The sequence below is a fragment of the Alligator sinensis genome, unplaced genomic scaffold (assembly GCF_000455745.1).
Source record: "Alligator sinensis unplaced genomic scaffold, ASM45574v1 scaffold909_1, whole genome shotgun sequence".
NCBI lineage: Eukaryota > Metazoa > Chordata > Crocodylia > Alligatoridae > Alligator > Alligator sinensis.
This window is the reverse complement of record NW_005842862.1, coordinates 501,264-516,399: the sequence shown is the minus strand read 5'-3', so window position 1 is coordinate 516,399 and position 15,136 is coordinate 501,264. Positions and strand designations below refer to the sequence as shown.

General features: G+C 53.3%; 1 long non-coding RNA gene and 1 pseudogene across 3 annotated transcripts; one reads left to right on the top strand and one right to left on the bottom strand.

The window, feature by feature from the left end:
• LOC102378166 overlaps positions 1 to 7,452 on the top strand; it is a 13,705-nt pseudogene extending 6,253 nt beyond the window's left edge.
• Positions 7,453 to 7,493: 41 nt separating this feature from the next.
• Positions 7,494 to 15,056, bottom strand: LOC112547993. Of its 3 annotated transcripts, none has more exons than XR_003091800.1 (3): positions 14,259 to 15,056; positions 11,838 to 13,714; positions 7,494 to 9,294 (listed from the first exon to the last, which is right to left on the bottom strand). It is a non-coding gene; the product is annotated as an uncharacterized LOC112547993 (long non-coding RNA). The 3 variants fall into 3 exon arrangements; XR_003091799.1 differs by having other exon boundaries at positions 12,671 to 13,714; XR_003091801.1 differs by having other exon boundaries at positions 7,494 to 13,714; positions 14,259 to 14,426; positions 14,512 to 15,056.
• Positions 15,057 to 15,136: the final 80 nt, after the last annotated feature.

Sequence of the window (15,136 nt, the reverse complement as noted above, 5' to 3'; positions counted from 1 at the left end):
CCTCCCCCCCCCCCCCCCCCCCCCCCCAGGGTCCCTGGCAGCCCTCCTGCAGTCAGGCCCTCCACAGCCAGGCCCAAGTGCAGTGACATGGCACACAACATGACATTGCCTCATAGCCCATAGCAAAACTGGTGCTGCTCATGGCATCTCCCACTGTCCTTTTTGGTGCCTGGGCCTGGACACTCCTAGAAGTCAGACCATGGGGTCCCTTACACCTCACACCCATGGGCAAGCAGGGGGTGGGATGGAGCTAATCCAGGCCAGGGGCATGCCCTACCTGGGTAGGGGCTTGCAGTTTCCTCTGAGCGGGTGGCAGGACTCTGGTGCCATATGTGAGAGCAAAGACCCTGATGCCCTCCCTTTCCACATGGCCTGGCATCCCCTGCTGTGCTGTTTGTGGGCCTGAGCCCTAATCCTGTCCCTGCTAGGCTGTTTGTGCAAGGGCCAACCCTGGCACCTGTCCCACCAGGCTGTCTCTCTAAGCCTGGGGCTGTCCTGCACTCTGTGCTGCATGTGCCTGAGCATTAACCTCATGTCGTGCCCTTTCTGCTCTACTCCCCAGTTGCCGTCGCCCCCAAGGACCCCCTGTTTTATGGTTTCTAAAGCCCTGGCTGGGTAAGTGAGCCCTGCCCTGGGCTCTTCTGGTCCCTTGTGCTTGGTATCAAGCTGTGCTGTTGCCCAGTGGAACTTGTGGGGCAGAAGAGCCATCCCTGGCAGTGTTCAGGGTTGGGGTCGTGCCTCAGGGCGAGGACTTTGCCCTGGATCCAGCATGCTCAGGAGCTCCCTTGGGGCATGGTTGGGGGGCAGCTCCATGGATCAGATGCAGTCTATGTGCAGGATTTCCAGGGTTGCAGGCTGCTCTGAGCTGGGACACAGGGTCTGGGAGAAGTCTTTCTGGGCTGTGAGCTGAGCACTGTCATTGCAGGGGAGGGTCTGTTGCTGAGCAATGGGCAGAGGTGGGGATGGCACTGGCATATGCTGACACTGGCCTTTCACTTTGACATCCTGAAGCCCTACGTGAAGATCTTCAACCAGAGCACCGACATCATGCATGTGAGTGCCTCACCCCTGCGCTGGGACCCTGCTGCACCGTTGCTGTGCTGGTGCCCTGCCCTACTGCCTATGTGCACTGCCACACCTGTGCCCCCTAACAAGAGCATAGGCTTCTCCCTTGCCCTCTACCTAGCACTGCACTCTCTCCTATGGCCCACATAGTGTAGTCCCCACACCAGTGCCTTCCCTGCCCCAACCTAAACAAGCCTTTCTAAGATGCCGCACCTGCAGTGCCTGGGCCAGGTGTGCAGGACACCCCTGCACATGGCTGCTGGGCACTGCACTCAAGAGCAGCATTATCCCACAGGCCAAGTGGTGGCGGATGGTGTTATCAGGCTCCCCCTCTCTGGATATATGTGAGCAAATGGGCCTTATGACCCTGAACAGCCTGCAGAAATGCATCTTCAGCCACCACAGAGACGGCCAGGAGTGAGTGAGCTCCATGCTTACAGCTTCCCTGTAGCCCTGGGATGGCCCTGGAAAGGAGTGGGGCTGGGGGGGCATCTCACTTCCAGGATGCTGTGTATCTGCTGCTTGAGCCAGAACTCCCTCCTCTGAGCCTGACCTCACCTTGGACTGCCCTGGGAACACCCCTGCCCCCCTCAGGCCACCCCAAAACACCCTGTCTCCATCTGCTTGTGCCCTGCCATGCCATGTATGCCTGCACTCCTGTCCCATGCACTTATGCTGGTGACTGTGGCCTGGGCTCTGCTGGCTGCTGGAGGAGCACAAGAAGCAGGGGAAATGTTTCCAGCAGCAGCTGGGGAAGTGGTGGGTTGGGCCCATCTGCCTGGATTTCCTGGAGTCAGTGCTGGTTCCCCCATCTGCAGCAGTGAGGGGGTAGGGAGGCCCTGGGGGCAGGGGTAGGGCCTGGACATTGAGGGACATCTTCCTGCTCCAGGATGACTCGCGGCCAGTTTTGCCACACCCATGCCCCATCTTCTCCAGACAGTGCCAGCCAGGAAGGAGCACTTCTCTGCCCTGGGAGGCCCAGCCATGTCCCCATACCCCACAAAGCTTGAATGCATTAGGGACTGCATGGCTGTGCGGGAATGTGGTGATTCCATCCTTGGTCTCCGGACTCCTCCCCATTTACTGAATGTAGCCAGCTTTGGCTGGGGTGTGTCCCCCACCCTGGCAAAGCAGTCATATGCTCCCATGTTGTCTTCCAGAAAGCCCAGCAACTACATCACAGCCATCCTGGAGCTCAGCAACCTGGTAGTGAGGCACCACCAGCAGCTGCTGCACCACCTTGACTGCATCTGTTATCTCACGGCTGATGGGCGGCGCTTCCAGCAGGTGTGCAGCATTGTGCACCGCTTCACTGCTGATGTGGTGCAGCAGCGCTGCCTGACTCGGCCATGTGGGCAGAGAGGCCTGGCTCCAGGCCAAACAGGGCAAGACCATGGACTTCATTGATGTCCTGCTGCTGGCCAAGGTACCATGCCAGGGCTGAGCCCATGGGGCAGGACTGGTCCTTGTTGAGCTGGGTGGAAGGGCTCTGAGAACCCTTTTAAGAATTAATCCTACCAGACTACCTTGATTTACTTCTTAAACAAAGCAATTTGCTGGGCAGATGAAGGGAAGGCAGTGGGCACTGTACTTGGGCTTCAAAAATTCTTTTGTTAGTCCCACAGGAACTTCTCACAAAGTAGGGGGGAGATGTGTGCACTGGATTAAATTACTACAAGGCAGGCAGGCAACTGGCTTGATAGCTGCAAGCAAAGTGTGATTATAAATGGATCTGTATCAGAATTGCAGGAGACTCTGAGTGGAGTCACACAAGAGTCTGTCCTGGGCGCAGTGGTGTTCAGGCTTTATTAATGAATTGGATGCCTGAATGGAGAGCTTCCTGAGGAAATTTGCAGAGGAAACAAGATGGGGAAGGATGGCAGATGTATTGGAGGACAGGAGAAGCATTCAGAAGGGTTTGGATTGTTTGGGCTAGAGACAACAGAATAATATTCACTCTTGGCATGTGCAAGGGACTGCATATATCATTAAAAGCATGAGTACAGAATGGGAGATCCCTGGCTGGGTGACAGTGTTGTGGGAAAGGTTCTGGAGTCTGATGGGTCACAGATTTGACAGGGGTCCACAGTCACTAAAACGTAGCCCATGTGCTTTGCTGCAGGACTAGGATGGCCGGGAGCTGTCAGATGAGGACATCATGGCAGAGGCTGACACCTTCATGTTTGGGGGTGAGGTGCTTTGTGGGGCGAGGGTTGGGCAGGACCCCCACTGATCTCCCTGTCCCATACTGAAGGGACACCTGTAGATGTCATGACTCCATGAGGCAGGGCCCAGGTTTGTGATCCATGGCTGTGGGGCCCTGCCATTTCTCCTCTTCAGGTTGGGTGAGAGTGGTTTCCTCCACACTCTCGGGAGCTGTGAGACTAGGCTGCTGGGACTGGAGGTGCTTCCGGCTGGCTCCTGTGCAGGGGCTTGGGGCTCCTGGACCTGCCAGATGGGCCCAGGGAGTGGGGCCTGCATCTCTCCTGTGGCACCAGCAAGGCAGCAGCGCTGAGCACTGGCAGGGGCTGAGCTGGGGCCTTTGCTGCTATGGCCACAGATCCATCACCTTCTCTGCTTCCCTTCCCCAACCCAGGGTGGTGCTCACTTTGCCTGTGCCCCTCTCTCCAGGCCATGACACCACAGCCAGTGGCCTGTCTTGGGTGCTGTATAACCTAGTGTGTCTCTCTGAGTACCAGCAGCAATGCCGGGAGGAGATCCAGGAGCTGGTGAAGGACAAGGCATTGGAAGAGCTAGAATGGTGAGGCAGCTTCTGTGGCAACTATCAGTGGGTGCCTCTCCTTGCACTGCAAGGCATCTCCTCCATCTGTCTGCTGAGATGGGCCTGTCCACATTTTCACCTCAGACACCACACCACCGCACAGCCCATACCCACAGTGCCTGTGGCTCCCATGACTCCACCCAGGCACTCCCAATCTGCCTGCTGCTCAGCTTTTCCTGCCCCGATGCTTGTTTCCCTGCTGTCACTGATGCTTTGATGCTTCAGGGAGGACCTGTCCCAAATGCCCTTCACCACCATGTGTATCAAGGAGAGTCTGCGCCTGCACCCTCCCATCATTGCTGTGTCTTGGCGCTGCACCGAGGACATCCAGCTGTCTAACGGATGTGTCATCCCCAAAGGTACCAGGGCTTGTCCCAGCCCATGCAGGACGGAGCATGATGCTGAGTGGGAGGGTGAAGTAGGCATGTGCAGAAATGTCCATGCCCTGCTTCTCTCCCATCACAGCTTCAGACATTCTGAGATTTAGGAAGTTTTAGTTCAAAGGCTGCACTCCTACCTACTATTATCAATATCTGCTGATGGACCTTTTCTCCAGGAATTTGTTCAACTCACCTTGGAGCTGGGTTAAATTACCAGCCTCCGCATCATCTTGTGGCAATGAGTTCCACAAGTTGCTTACATGCTGACTTAAAAAAGAAGTTCCCTTTGTTAATTTTAAACCTGTTAACTAATTGTTTCATTTTATGTCCCATAACTTTAGGATTGAGAGAGAGTAAAGAATAAATCCCTGTTCATTTTTCTGCACCATTTAATATTTTGTAGGCCTCTATCATGTTCCCCCTCAGGCATCATTTTTCTAAGTTGAAAGGTCCTAGCCTATTTAGTCTCTCTTCATATGGAAGCCTCTCCACGACCCTGATCATCCTGGTTACCCTTCTCTGTACCTTCTCTAGTTCTTCTGTATCAGGGGTGGGCAAAATAGTGGATTTAGCTGGTGGCTGGACTTCATTTCCTGGTAGCCCCTGCCTATGTGGCTCTGAAGCCAGTCTCCATGGGGAATGGCAGGGCCGTGACAGCATGGGGACGCAGAACTGGGACTCTGCCTTAGCCCTGGCTCCATGCTGTCAGGACTCTCCACTCCTGGGGTCTCCATTGAGACTGGCTGGGAGCTGCGCAGGCAGGGCACGTGGGTGGTTGGGAAGTTGCTCCGAGGCTGGGGCCAGGATTGTGGGGCAGTGACAGTGGATCCCTCACCTGTTGCAGGGGCATGCAGATAGATTGCGGCTCTGCCCTGCCACCCCCTCACTCCCCAAGATCATGAGAATGCTGTGGAAGACTATCGAAAGCCTTGCTGAAATCAAAGTGTATCACATCCACTGGTCTCCCCTATTCACAGAACTTGTCACCTGGTATTAAAGGTGCAGATGCACCATAGATTATTAAAGCTGCATTGTGGCACTGTCTTTTGTTTACAATTCCATTCTTAATAATTCCTAACTTTTTTGACTGCTGCTGAACTGTGAGCTGATGGTTTTTGACAAACTGTCCAGTGACTCCTTGATCTCTTTCCTGTGTGGTAACAGTTAGTGTAGAACCTGTCATCATGTATGCATATTTTGGGTTGTTTTTTTTTTCCATGAGCATCAATATGCATTTTAACAACATTGAATTTTACCTGCCGTTTTGTTGTTTTTTGCCCGGTTTTGCAAGATCCTCCTGTAACTCTTAGCAATCTGGTTTGCCTTTTACAATTTCGAATAATTTTGTCATCTTCAAACTTGGCCACCTTGCTACTCCATTCTTCTTTCCAGACCATTTATGAACATATTAAACAGCACCGGTTCCAGCACAGATCTCTGGGGAACCCACTATTTACTTCTTTCCATTCTGTAAGCAGAGCATTTGTGCCCACTCTTTGTTTTCTATGCTTCACCCCATTTCTGATGCTGTAACAACCTTATCTCATGGAGAACCTTTGGTACGTGACTTTGAAAGCATTTTGGGTGTCAGGATATTCTGTATTGACTGGATCACTGTGATCCACATGCTTGTTGACACCCTTAAAGAACTCTAATAGGCATGACCTCCCTTTGAAAAAGCCAGGCTGATTTTTATCCCTAGCAAGTTCTGTTCATCCTTGTGCTGAGCAGTCCCTTTTATAATTCTTGCTTCCGGTCAATGCTTCTTCCCTCATCTCTAACCAAGTTTCCCTCTTCTCTAACCTATCCTCTCCACAGGGAACATCTGTCTGATGAGCATCTATGGGACCCATCACAATCCGACTGTCTGGCCAGATCCTGAGGTATGGCTGATCACTCCAGCAGATTCCCTGGGGTTCTTGTTTCTCTGTGCTCAGCAGGTGCTGAAGGCTGTGCTCTTAGCAATAGGCAGCATGAGGCAACAAGACTGAAACGTGGTGGGGCAGGGCTGGGGTGCTGGGCCTGGTACAGTACTTGAGGGCTATGCCAAGGTTCCTGCTATCATCGTGTGGCCCTGTGGGAACTCGCCCAGTGTCCCCCTACATGTCCTGTGCTTGCTTCCTAGGTCTACAACCCGCACCGCTTCAACCCGGAGAACTCCCGGAACCAGTCCCCACTGGCCTTTGTGCCCTTCTCCGCTGGGCCCAGGTAACTTGCCCCCTGTACTTGTGCCCCCTTGCAGAATTAGCCTCCTATCAACCCTCCCACCCCACCTTCCATGCATGCCAGGGAGTTGCTTGTTGCAGTGAAGTATTATGGGGTACCCAGGAGGTAGCCTTAGTCTGGCCAGCATTGGAGCCAGTTGGTATTTCTGAGGGTCAGTCCCTTCTCCCAGGGAGGAACTGGTTGGGGTCCCACAAGGACTGTGTCTGTCCAGGCTCTGTGTATTTGTCCCTGCAGTTGGTGAGGTTGAACCCTGCTTGTGTTGCCCACCCTGCTCCCCCTGCCAAGGGAAGCACAGACAGTGCCAGTGACCTTTTCTCCCACCAAAGGGATCAGGATTTCCGGTCTGGTCCTAGGGCACTGCTCCTCCAGCCCTGTAGGGTCCTGGCTGGGTGGATCCTCAGGAGCTCCTCCCCCTCTTCTTCCCTCCCCCAGGAACTGCATTGGGCAGAACTTTACACTGGCAGAGATGAAGGTAGTGCTGGGGCTGACGCTACTGCACTTCACCATACAGCTAGATGAGAGCAGGCCTGTGCGGCGCAAACCTGGGCTGATCCTGCGCGCTGAGGATGGGCTTTGGCTGAAGGTGGAGCCCCTACAGGCCCAGCTGCGAGGCCAGACCCTGCCTGACTCTGCCTATTGTTAGCATGTGGGGGTTGCCCCAGGGCAAGGGCACTGCTGCTTCTTGGGGTTCTCACACTTTGACCCTCCCAACAGACAGAAATCATGGACTTACAGGGGAAAAAAGGGCTTCTCAGGGTATCTAGTCCAAGCCCTGCTCAGAGGTGGGATGCACTACTCCTAATCGTCAGGTGGCTGGGAAACTGGCTCTGAGGCAGGACCCAGAGTGTATTAATAGATGGACCTGAGTCCATGTGACTCATGGTGACCAGTGGTGTCCCTCAGAGTTCAGTACTTGGACCAGTGCTTTTCAAGATATTCATTAATGATTTAGATTTAGGTGTTAAATGTGTACTGGCAAAGTTTGTGGATGACACCAAATTATGGGGGAATGTAGTCATGCTGGAGGATAGGCTGGGAATACAGCTGACTTGGACAGGCTTGTAAGGTGGGCCAATCAAAACCTGATGATGTTTATCACTGAGTGACATAAAGTGCTCCATCTGGGGAGAAATAATCCGCAACACCACTTACAGGCTCGGAGGTGCTATATTTGCTAGCACCACAACTGAAAGACCTGGGGGTCGTGCTAGACCATAGAATGAACGTGAACCACCAATGCAATTCCATAGTCAACAAAGCAAATAAGACACTGGCATGCATCTACTGATGCATCTCAAGCAAGACTAAGGATGTCGTTGTCCTTCTGCTTTACTCGGCTTCAGTGAGGCAACAGCTGGAGTACTGCATCCATTTCTGGGTGCCACACTTCAGGAAAGATGTGGAGAAGCTTGAGAGAGTTCAAAGGAGGGCCATGCACATGATTAGAGGTTTGGAGAGCAGGCCATGTGAGGGGAAGCTAAAAGACATGGGACTGTTCAGCCTGGAGAGGAGAAAACTTGGAGGGGACTTGATGGCAGCCTGTAGGTATGTATGGGGTGCACATCAGGACCTGGGGGAGTATCTGTTCACCCAGGCACCCCAGGGGAAGATGAGGAATAACAGTCAAATTGCTAGATTGCTTTTTATTGGGCATAAGGAAAAACTTCTTTTACTGTTTGAGTGTCTAGGGTCCAGAACAGACTTCACTCAGAGGTGGTACAAGCACCTACTCTGAAAATCTTCAAAAAACCCCAGCAGTCTTTCCTGTCCAAGTGCAGGGGGGCTGGACATTGATGAGCTTGTGAAGTCCCTCTCAGCCCCTAACATCTATGAATCTGTCCCAGACAGAATTATCTAGCCTCTGCTTGAAAACCTCCAGTGAGGGAGATTATTCAGCTTCCCTAGACAGCTTGTTCCACTGTCTTGCAGTTCTGACCATTAGGGAGTGTTTGCCTGAGACTATCTCCCATCTGCTTCATGGGTGACTGGTGCCTCTTGAGTCCGGGGGGGAGCACTTGCCCCCCCGTGGTCAGCCATCAATGGGGGGGTCCCCCTGCGGCTGACCCACAAGTGGCACTTCCAGGAGAGTGCTGGCAGTTTTGGGTGAGCCCCTGCCCCTCGGCCAGTGTTCTTGGTGGCCACCAACACACTTGCCTGCCCCCCTCCCCCAGGAATGCTGGCTGATAGAGGGTGCACCCCCATGCACCCCCTATGCATCACCATTGATCTGCTTTGCTCCATTTTAAGCCCATCACCTTGCTTCCTGCCCTCTGCAGCAAAGGAGACTAGTTGTTCCTTCTCCTTACAGCAGCCTTTCAGGTATTTGGAAACTTACTGCTCATTTACTCCAAACTAAACCTACTTAGTTCTCTCAATCATCTTTCCAGCTTGGTTTCCACCCCATCTGTCATCTTTGTCACCTGTCTCTGGACCCTCCACATTCTTCTTTAAACTTTTAGCCCAGAACTGAGCACAGTACTGCTGCTGAGGCCTAACCAGCACTGAGTGCTGCTGTTACCTCCTATGTCATACACACTATTAATTCCATCCAAGAGCGTCTGTGCTTTATTTCTGCAATGACATCACACTGTTGGCTCGTATTAAGTTTGCAACCCACACAACCCACAGATCTGCTTTGAGAGGATCTCCATCTACTTCATGGGTGACTGGTACCTCTAGTCAGAGGGGGCACTTGCCCCCCTAGTGGTCAGTCATTGACCGGGAGGAGCTCTCCTGCAGTCAATCCTGCTGACCTGTAAGTGGCACTTTTGGGAGACCACTGGCACTTTCGGGTGAGCTACCATCCAAAGGGGCTACCATCTCTGCTGTTTTCATCCAAATCTGCCAAAAAAAGACAAAGTTTTATAGGCAGTTTCATGCTTCCCCATTATAGCCTATGGGCGAAACACTGAAACAAGGTCAAAACAACGAAAGTTTTGACGAAATGGAACAGTGCGTCGAAATGAAGCAAAACTCAAAATGAAATGCTGTCCCCTCGAAACAAAACGGTGCTGTTTCATACAACCCTTGTTTTCAATCTATTTGCCATAGCAGGCCATACTTGCAGCTTTCAATGTGTTACGTGGGCCACACCCACACAACTTACTTCTTGGGTATCCATTTGGAAATGTTTTGACCAGATGCCATATGGGCCACAACAGTGTGCTGACTGGGCTGCTTGTGGTTACTCCTCCAGTGAGGTGTCCACCTAACAGTAATTCTAGGTTATTTTCTCTCATTCAAGTCCCACATGACATTATCCTAAGCAAAGTGGAGAAAAGTGGACTACCCTCTGCATTCCCTTCATCTACCCAGCTGGTAACTGTGTTAAAGAAGATGAGTTGGGTCTGGCAGGATTTGCTCTTAACAAAGCCATGCCAACTGCTAGTGATCGGCCCTCTCCTCCAGATATTTACAAACTGGGTTCTGTGAACTTTGTTGAAGTCAGGCTGGCTGGTTAGTAATTCCGCTGCTTCTACTTTTCCCCCTTAAAGATGAGCAGTTTTACCCTGTTTCCAGTCCTCTGGGACCTTGACTGTCACCCGTGACTGCAAATAAGTTACCAGTAGCTCTGAGATTTCTCCAGCTAGTTTCTTCATCACTTTGGGGTGAATTTTGTCTAACCTGTGGTGGGTCCCTTAGTCCCACCCTGCCCAAGTACAGGAGGCAGCTCAGGTTGTGGCACGTGTGACTAGTCCCACCATCCCCAGGCCTGCAGTGAGGCTGGGGCAGCATGGCTGCTGCAGTTCCCTGCCCACCCATGGCCCCATTTCATCCACCTGGCTATGCACCCTGGCCACGTAGGTTGTAGCTGATCTCCATGGAGACCCCAAGATCACTGAGTGGGGACAGCGTGGGGCTGGGTCCCACACACAGTACAGAGCAGAGCCACTTAAGGAGTTTTGGTGAGCTGTTGCATGGGGGTGGGGGGAGGTGCTAACCTGGCCCACCACAGCTCATCAAAACTGCCTATGTGGCCCACAGGCCCAAATAATTGCCTACCCCTGATATACAGAGACACTACGCCTCCTTTTCTGCTAGGCCTTGCCTTCCAAAACAATGTTGATGTTCCCCTCCAGGTTAAATTCATGGGAATTCTCCCACCAAGCCACGGCTTTGTTTGCACGCTATGACTCCCAGTTCATCCCTTGTGCCCCCTCTCCCTGCTTTTATACACTGTGGCAGGCCACTGCTGGTGCCTGCCACTTTAAGGGCTGAGCCAAACAGCCAGCAGGTGCTTGGTTGTGGTGGCTGCATATATAAACAGAGCAGTTTGCTGCTGGCAGAGGAGGCAGAAACATCATCTGGCTGCAAGGCTAAATGCAACATTCAGGAGGTAAGGGCAGGAGCTTAAGGGGATGGTTTGGAGGCTCCTGGTCCTGGGCATGACCTAAAACTGCACCCTGCTGGGGGGGGGTGGCCTGGTGGTGTGGGAGCCCCCAGGAAATACTAGGCCAGTTACCACCCTGGTGAAAGGCGAGTTTGGGTGCCTTAATAGCCCCAGCTTCCACAACCAGGTGGGTTACCCCATAGAAGGGCCAAGAAGGCAGGCCCAAGTTAGAGAGTGGGCTAGAGGCTCAGAGACCTGACTTGCAACACCCTTGACTGGTTAACGATTGGGCCAGGACCAGAAAGGTTAAAAGGGCCAGGGGCTCACTGCGAGGGATGGCTAGAGCTGAGGGCCTGGGGTTTCCGACTGGCGTTGGAGGTGAGGCCAGGGCCTGTGTGGCCAAAGGTCTTGGGGAGGGGGGCACACTCAAGAGGGAAGAGTTCAGGGAGCTAGGCAGCGGAGAATGAGGGCAGAGTAGGTTGCTTGATTGGAGGGATCTAGTTGGGGTCTGGACTGAAGGATTCTGGGGCCGGTGATGTTATAAGAACTGTGGATGCCACCTGCAAGGCTTGGGCTGTGGTGTAGGGGAGGAATGGGGCCACAGATAGTACCCCCTGGCATTGGGGCAAGAATGGGCAGCCTCCTGCCTAACAACATAATTATGTATCATTAAGGCAGGTGAGGAGGCCCATAGAAACAGGTGGATGGTTTGGCACGAGATCTGGCCCTGAGCATGCCCCCTGTTACAACACACACTGAAGACACTGCTTTTCTGTTTTTTTTTTCTCCCTGCCTGTTGCAGTTCCCCAGCCCTTTTGCAGAATTAGGTCTTTTTCTCAGTCTTCCTGCCTCACTGTTGGTTGCACTGTGGCCAGTGGGTTTTTTCCATCATCACCCGTAGAACCTAGTTTAACAGCTCCTCCCTGGTTCAGCCAGATGCTGCCTGAAGATGTTGTTCCCCATCTTTGTCAGAAAGGTCCCACCTCCAGACAGCAATCCTTTTTCCCCACACACCAGGGGAAGGGATCCCAGCTCCCAGAGAGCACAAACTTACCCTGCAAGTGCCTGCAGCCTCATCTCAACCCTGGCTTGCAGCCTTAGGAAGCCTTTCCTGCACGGCATCACATCCACTCTGTGCCTTGAGACCTGGGCCCTTGGCAGTGACCGACCACCAGGCAGCAGGAGATGGTGTGTGTGGGGTTAGAGTAAGTCTTCATCAATTCAGCAAGGGGGGAGCAGAGAGCAAGGTGCTCCTGGGTCACATGACTTTTGTGTTGGGCTCAAGAATCCAAGACATTTCGTTTCTCCAAGTGCTGGTGGGTGCATGCCAAGGAGGGATACCTCTAGCGGGTGCATGGAGCATGTAAAGCAATGCTTGGCCCTGCAGCAGCTGGATAGCCACAGCAGCTGTGGTGCCATTGGATCCATGGCCCTCCCTGAAGTCCCCTGATGCTAGACTGGGCTGAACTGGCTAGATGTACTTTCTGGGGTGGGGTATGGAAGAGCAGGGCCAGCAGTCTCTCCTAATGACTGGAAAGGGGAACACCTGGGACACAGGCTGAGCAGGCTGTGAAATCACAAACTCCCCTGGCTTCAGCCACCCTTTGCCATGGTCACAGTAAGCGTGGAGTCTGCTCCCCCAGGCAGGGTGGAGAGTGGCTGTGGAACCTGCCAGGAGACAGGTTTGGCTTTGCATCCTAAGCTCAAGCACAAACATCCTAGCTTCTGCCTGACTCATTGACATTGGCCTATTGTGAAAGGGCTGTACTGTTGTCTGCAGAACCCCACTGGCTGTGAGGCACTGTGAGGCAGGGCCATAGTGACCCAGGGGAAGGAGCCGCAAACTGAAATGGGATGAAGCCCAGTACATGACCCCAGGGCTCTTACCTGTTAACACTGGAGGCCTGGGGGCTCTTTGAAGACCTGATCCTGGCACCTAGTCCCCGGAGGTCAGACCTAATGGTTCACTCTGCTGGAGAACCTTGTTCCCTGATAGGTTGTTTCAGGTTAATCCCTGCACTGTTCCACCTTGGGGCTGCTCTGAATTTGTCACTCCAGCTGCCCCCTGCCAGATCCACTGAGCTGGGGCTGAAGCAGTGTAAAGAGGAAGAGAGAATGGCCTCAATGACCTACATGTGCCTGCACAAATGTGCACATACAAGCATGCACACAAGCAAGCATTATATGCATCAGGCACATACATGTGCTTCTACAAACACTACATACATGTCTGCATATACCACATATCCCAAGCACATATCAGAGCATGTGCCTGAGCACAAATGTGTACACACACACAAACAAGAACCAATGCACCTCTGTACATAAAATCATATGTACGTGCACACCACACAAATATGTTTGTACATGCATGCACACATACTTATGCTCACACAAGTGTGTGAATACAACACATGCTCAGGCATTCATGGATTTGGATACATGGAAATACAGGAGTGCACATGCATGCACACATACACCTGTTGTACACACAGGAACACTGGAGTCCAGTCCTGCTGTCAAAGGCAGCTCCCTCTGACAATCCCATATGTAACATTATCAAATGCCAGCTCAAAACCAGCTTGATCTCTTGCCTGCAGTCCTAGGGAGATATTGTCTCGGGTACTTGCTGCTCCATGAGTAGGATCCTTCCCCATCATCTGACTTCACTGTCTCCTTGGCTGGTTTGTTTCCACCTGTTTTTGGGGCTGGTGCTTCTTGCACCCTGATGATACTGTATACATGGAGAATACATACTCACCACCCAGCCCTCCCCTTGCCAGCTGAAGGAGCCTCTTCTAGCCTCCTCTATCAGGGTGCCCTTCACTGCAGCTGGTCAAGGAGTTTGTTATTCTTGCATGGGGATTCCAGGTGGGGTCATGGGGAAAGGGCCTTGCTGAGGACCTGGGTTAGACTGACATCATCCGGGCCCTGGGCACAGTGTGACACAAGCAAAACACATGACACACCTGAATGTGCTAGAAAGTTAACAGTGATTTTTTTTTTAATCTTATGTATCCCAGGCTAAATTAGCCAAAACTAATGCCAAATCCAGGGGTCCAGAACCACAAGTGACCCTACTACCAGCAAACATCCTCCACCCACATCTGGGGTTTCAGGTGTTTACAAATCCTTTGGCGGGCATCCTACTTGCAGGCCCAAGCCCAGAGGCTTGGGGTTCAGATGCCCTCAAGTTTTGCTTGCTCTTAGCCATAAGGCCCTTGGAGCAAGCAAGGGAGGAGAGTCCCGTTTCCATAAACTGGGCTTAAAGCTGCTACACTTTGGCGGGTACTGAACCACGCCAGAAGAGCAGTTCTCCAGTGCAGTTCAGGAAAACTGCCTTCTTGGACACAGATGCATGATATTTCCCCTGCCAGGTTAAGAATCCACTATGCTTGTCCTGAGCCTTCAGGAGGCCATTTGCCCTTTTTTGTTTGGATCTTGTTTAAATTGGGCCTTCCCCCTCCAAAGCTACCTGGAGCAGCAGCAGCTGGCGAGTCTATCAGGACGGGTCGAGCGCCAGCCCCTGTCTAGACCGGCCTTAATGCATCCCCTCTGTTCCCAGGGCCAGAGGCAGCAGCAGGTGACAAGGGTCCAGATTCTCGTTTTGCTGCAGGAGGGGAGCTCGGTGGCTGGTCCTTGGCTGTGGCAAGACCCAACCAGAACACAGCTGCTTATCTCATTGCCTGCACTGGCTTTTGTGACCCCCTGCCTTCTCATGGGTTTACCGTTTGCTTGCTTGCTCCTCCCAGCATTGCCCTCGTCTTTCATACTCCAATTCTCTCTCCTTCCCATCCTCTGCTTTCAGCACCTCCTTTCACAGCACCTGATGAGTGCGCTTGGGTTCAGGACAGCGTTATGCGCTTTACAGCTTATTTAGTTCCTCCGTGCAAGCACGCATCTACCATGCCTGCTGGCCAGCTTCAGCCTGGCATGGGGAGCTACCTCCCCAGGCACTGCGGGCAGCCCGGCGCAGGCAATAGCGGGGCGCGTCCTCTCAGCACCTGGTCTGGGCCCTGCGCCACCCCGCAGGCGCCCGGCTGCGGCTGCTCTCAGGGCCTCGGCCTTTGGCTGCGGCGCCACCGGGGCATCGCCACCAGCAGCGCCCGGCTGTAGCGAGGCTGCGACCACCGGCAAAACGCGGGGCCTGGCCCGCTCTGCGCCCCAACCTGGCGGCTCCCTGCAGCCGCCCCCGCGCAGCCCCAGGGCCGCTCCCCGGGCGGGGCATACCAGGGTCAGCGAGACACTAAGACGGGCCCCGTATGCAAAAGAATCCTACCGCAGCGCATTGTGGGATCGCGGCGCCCCGGTTACGTCACGTGGGAGGCGGGCTCCCTGGCACATGACGGGGGC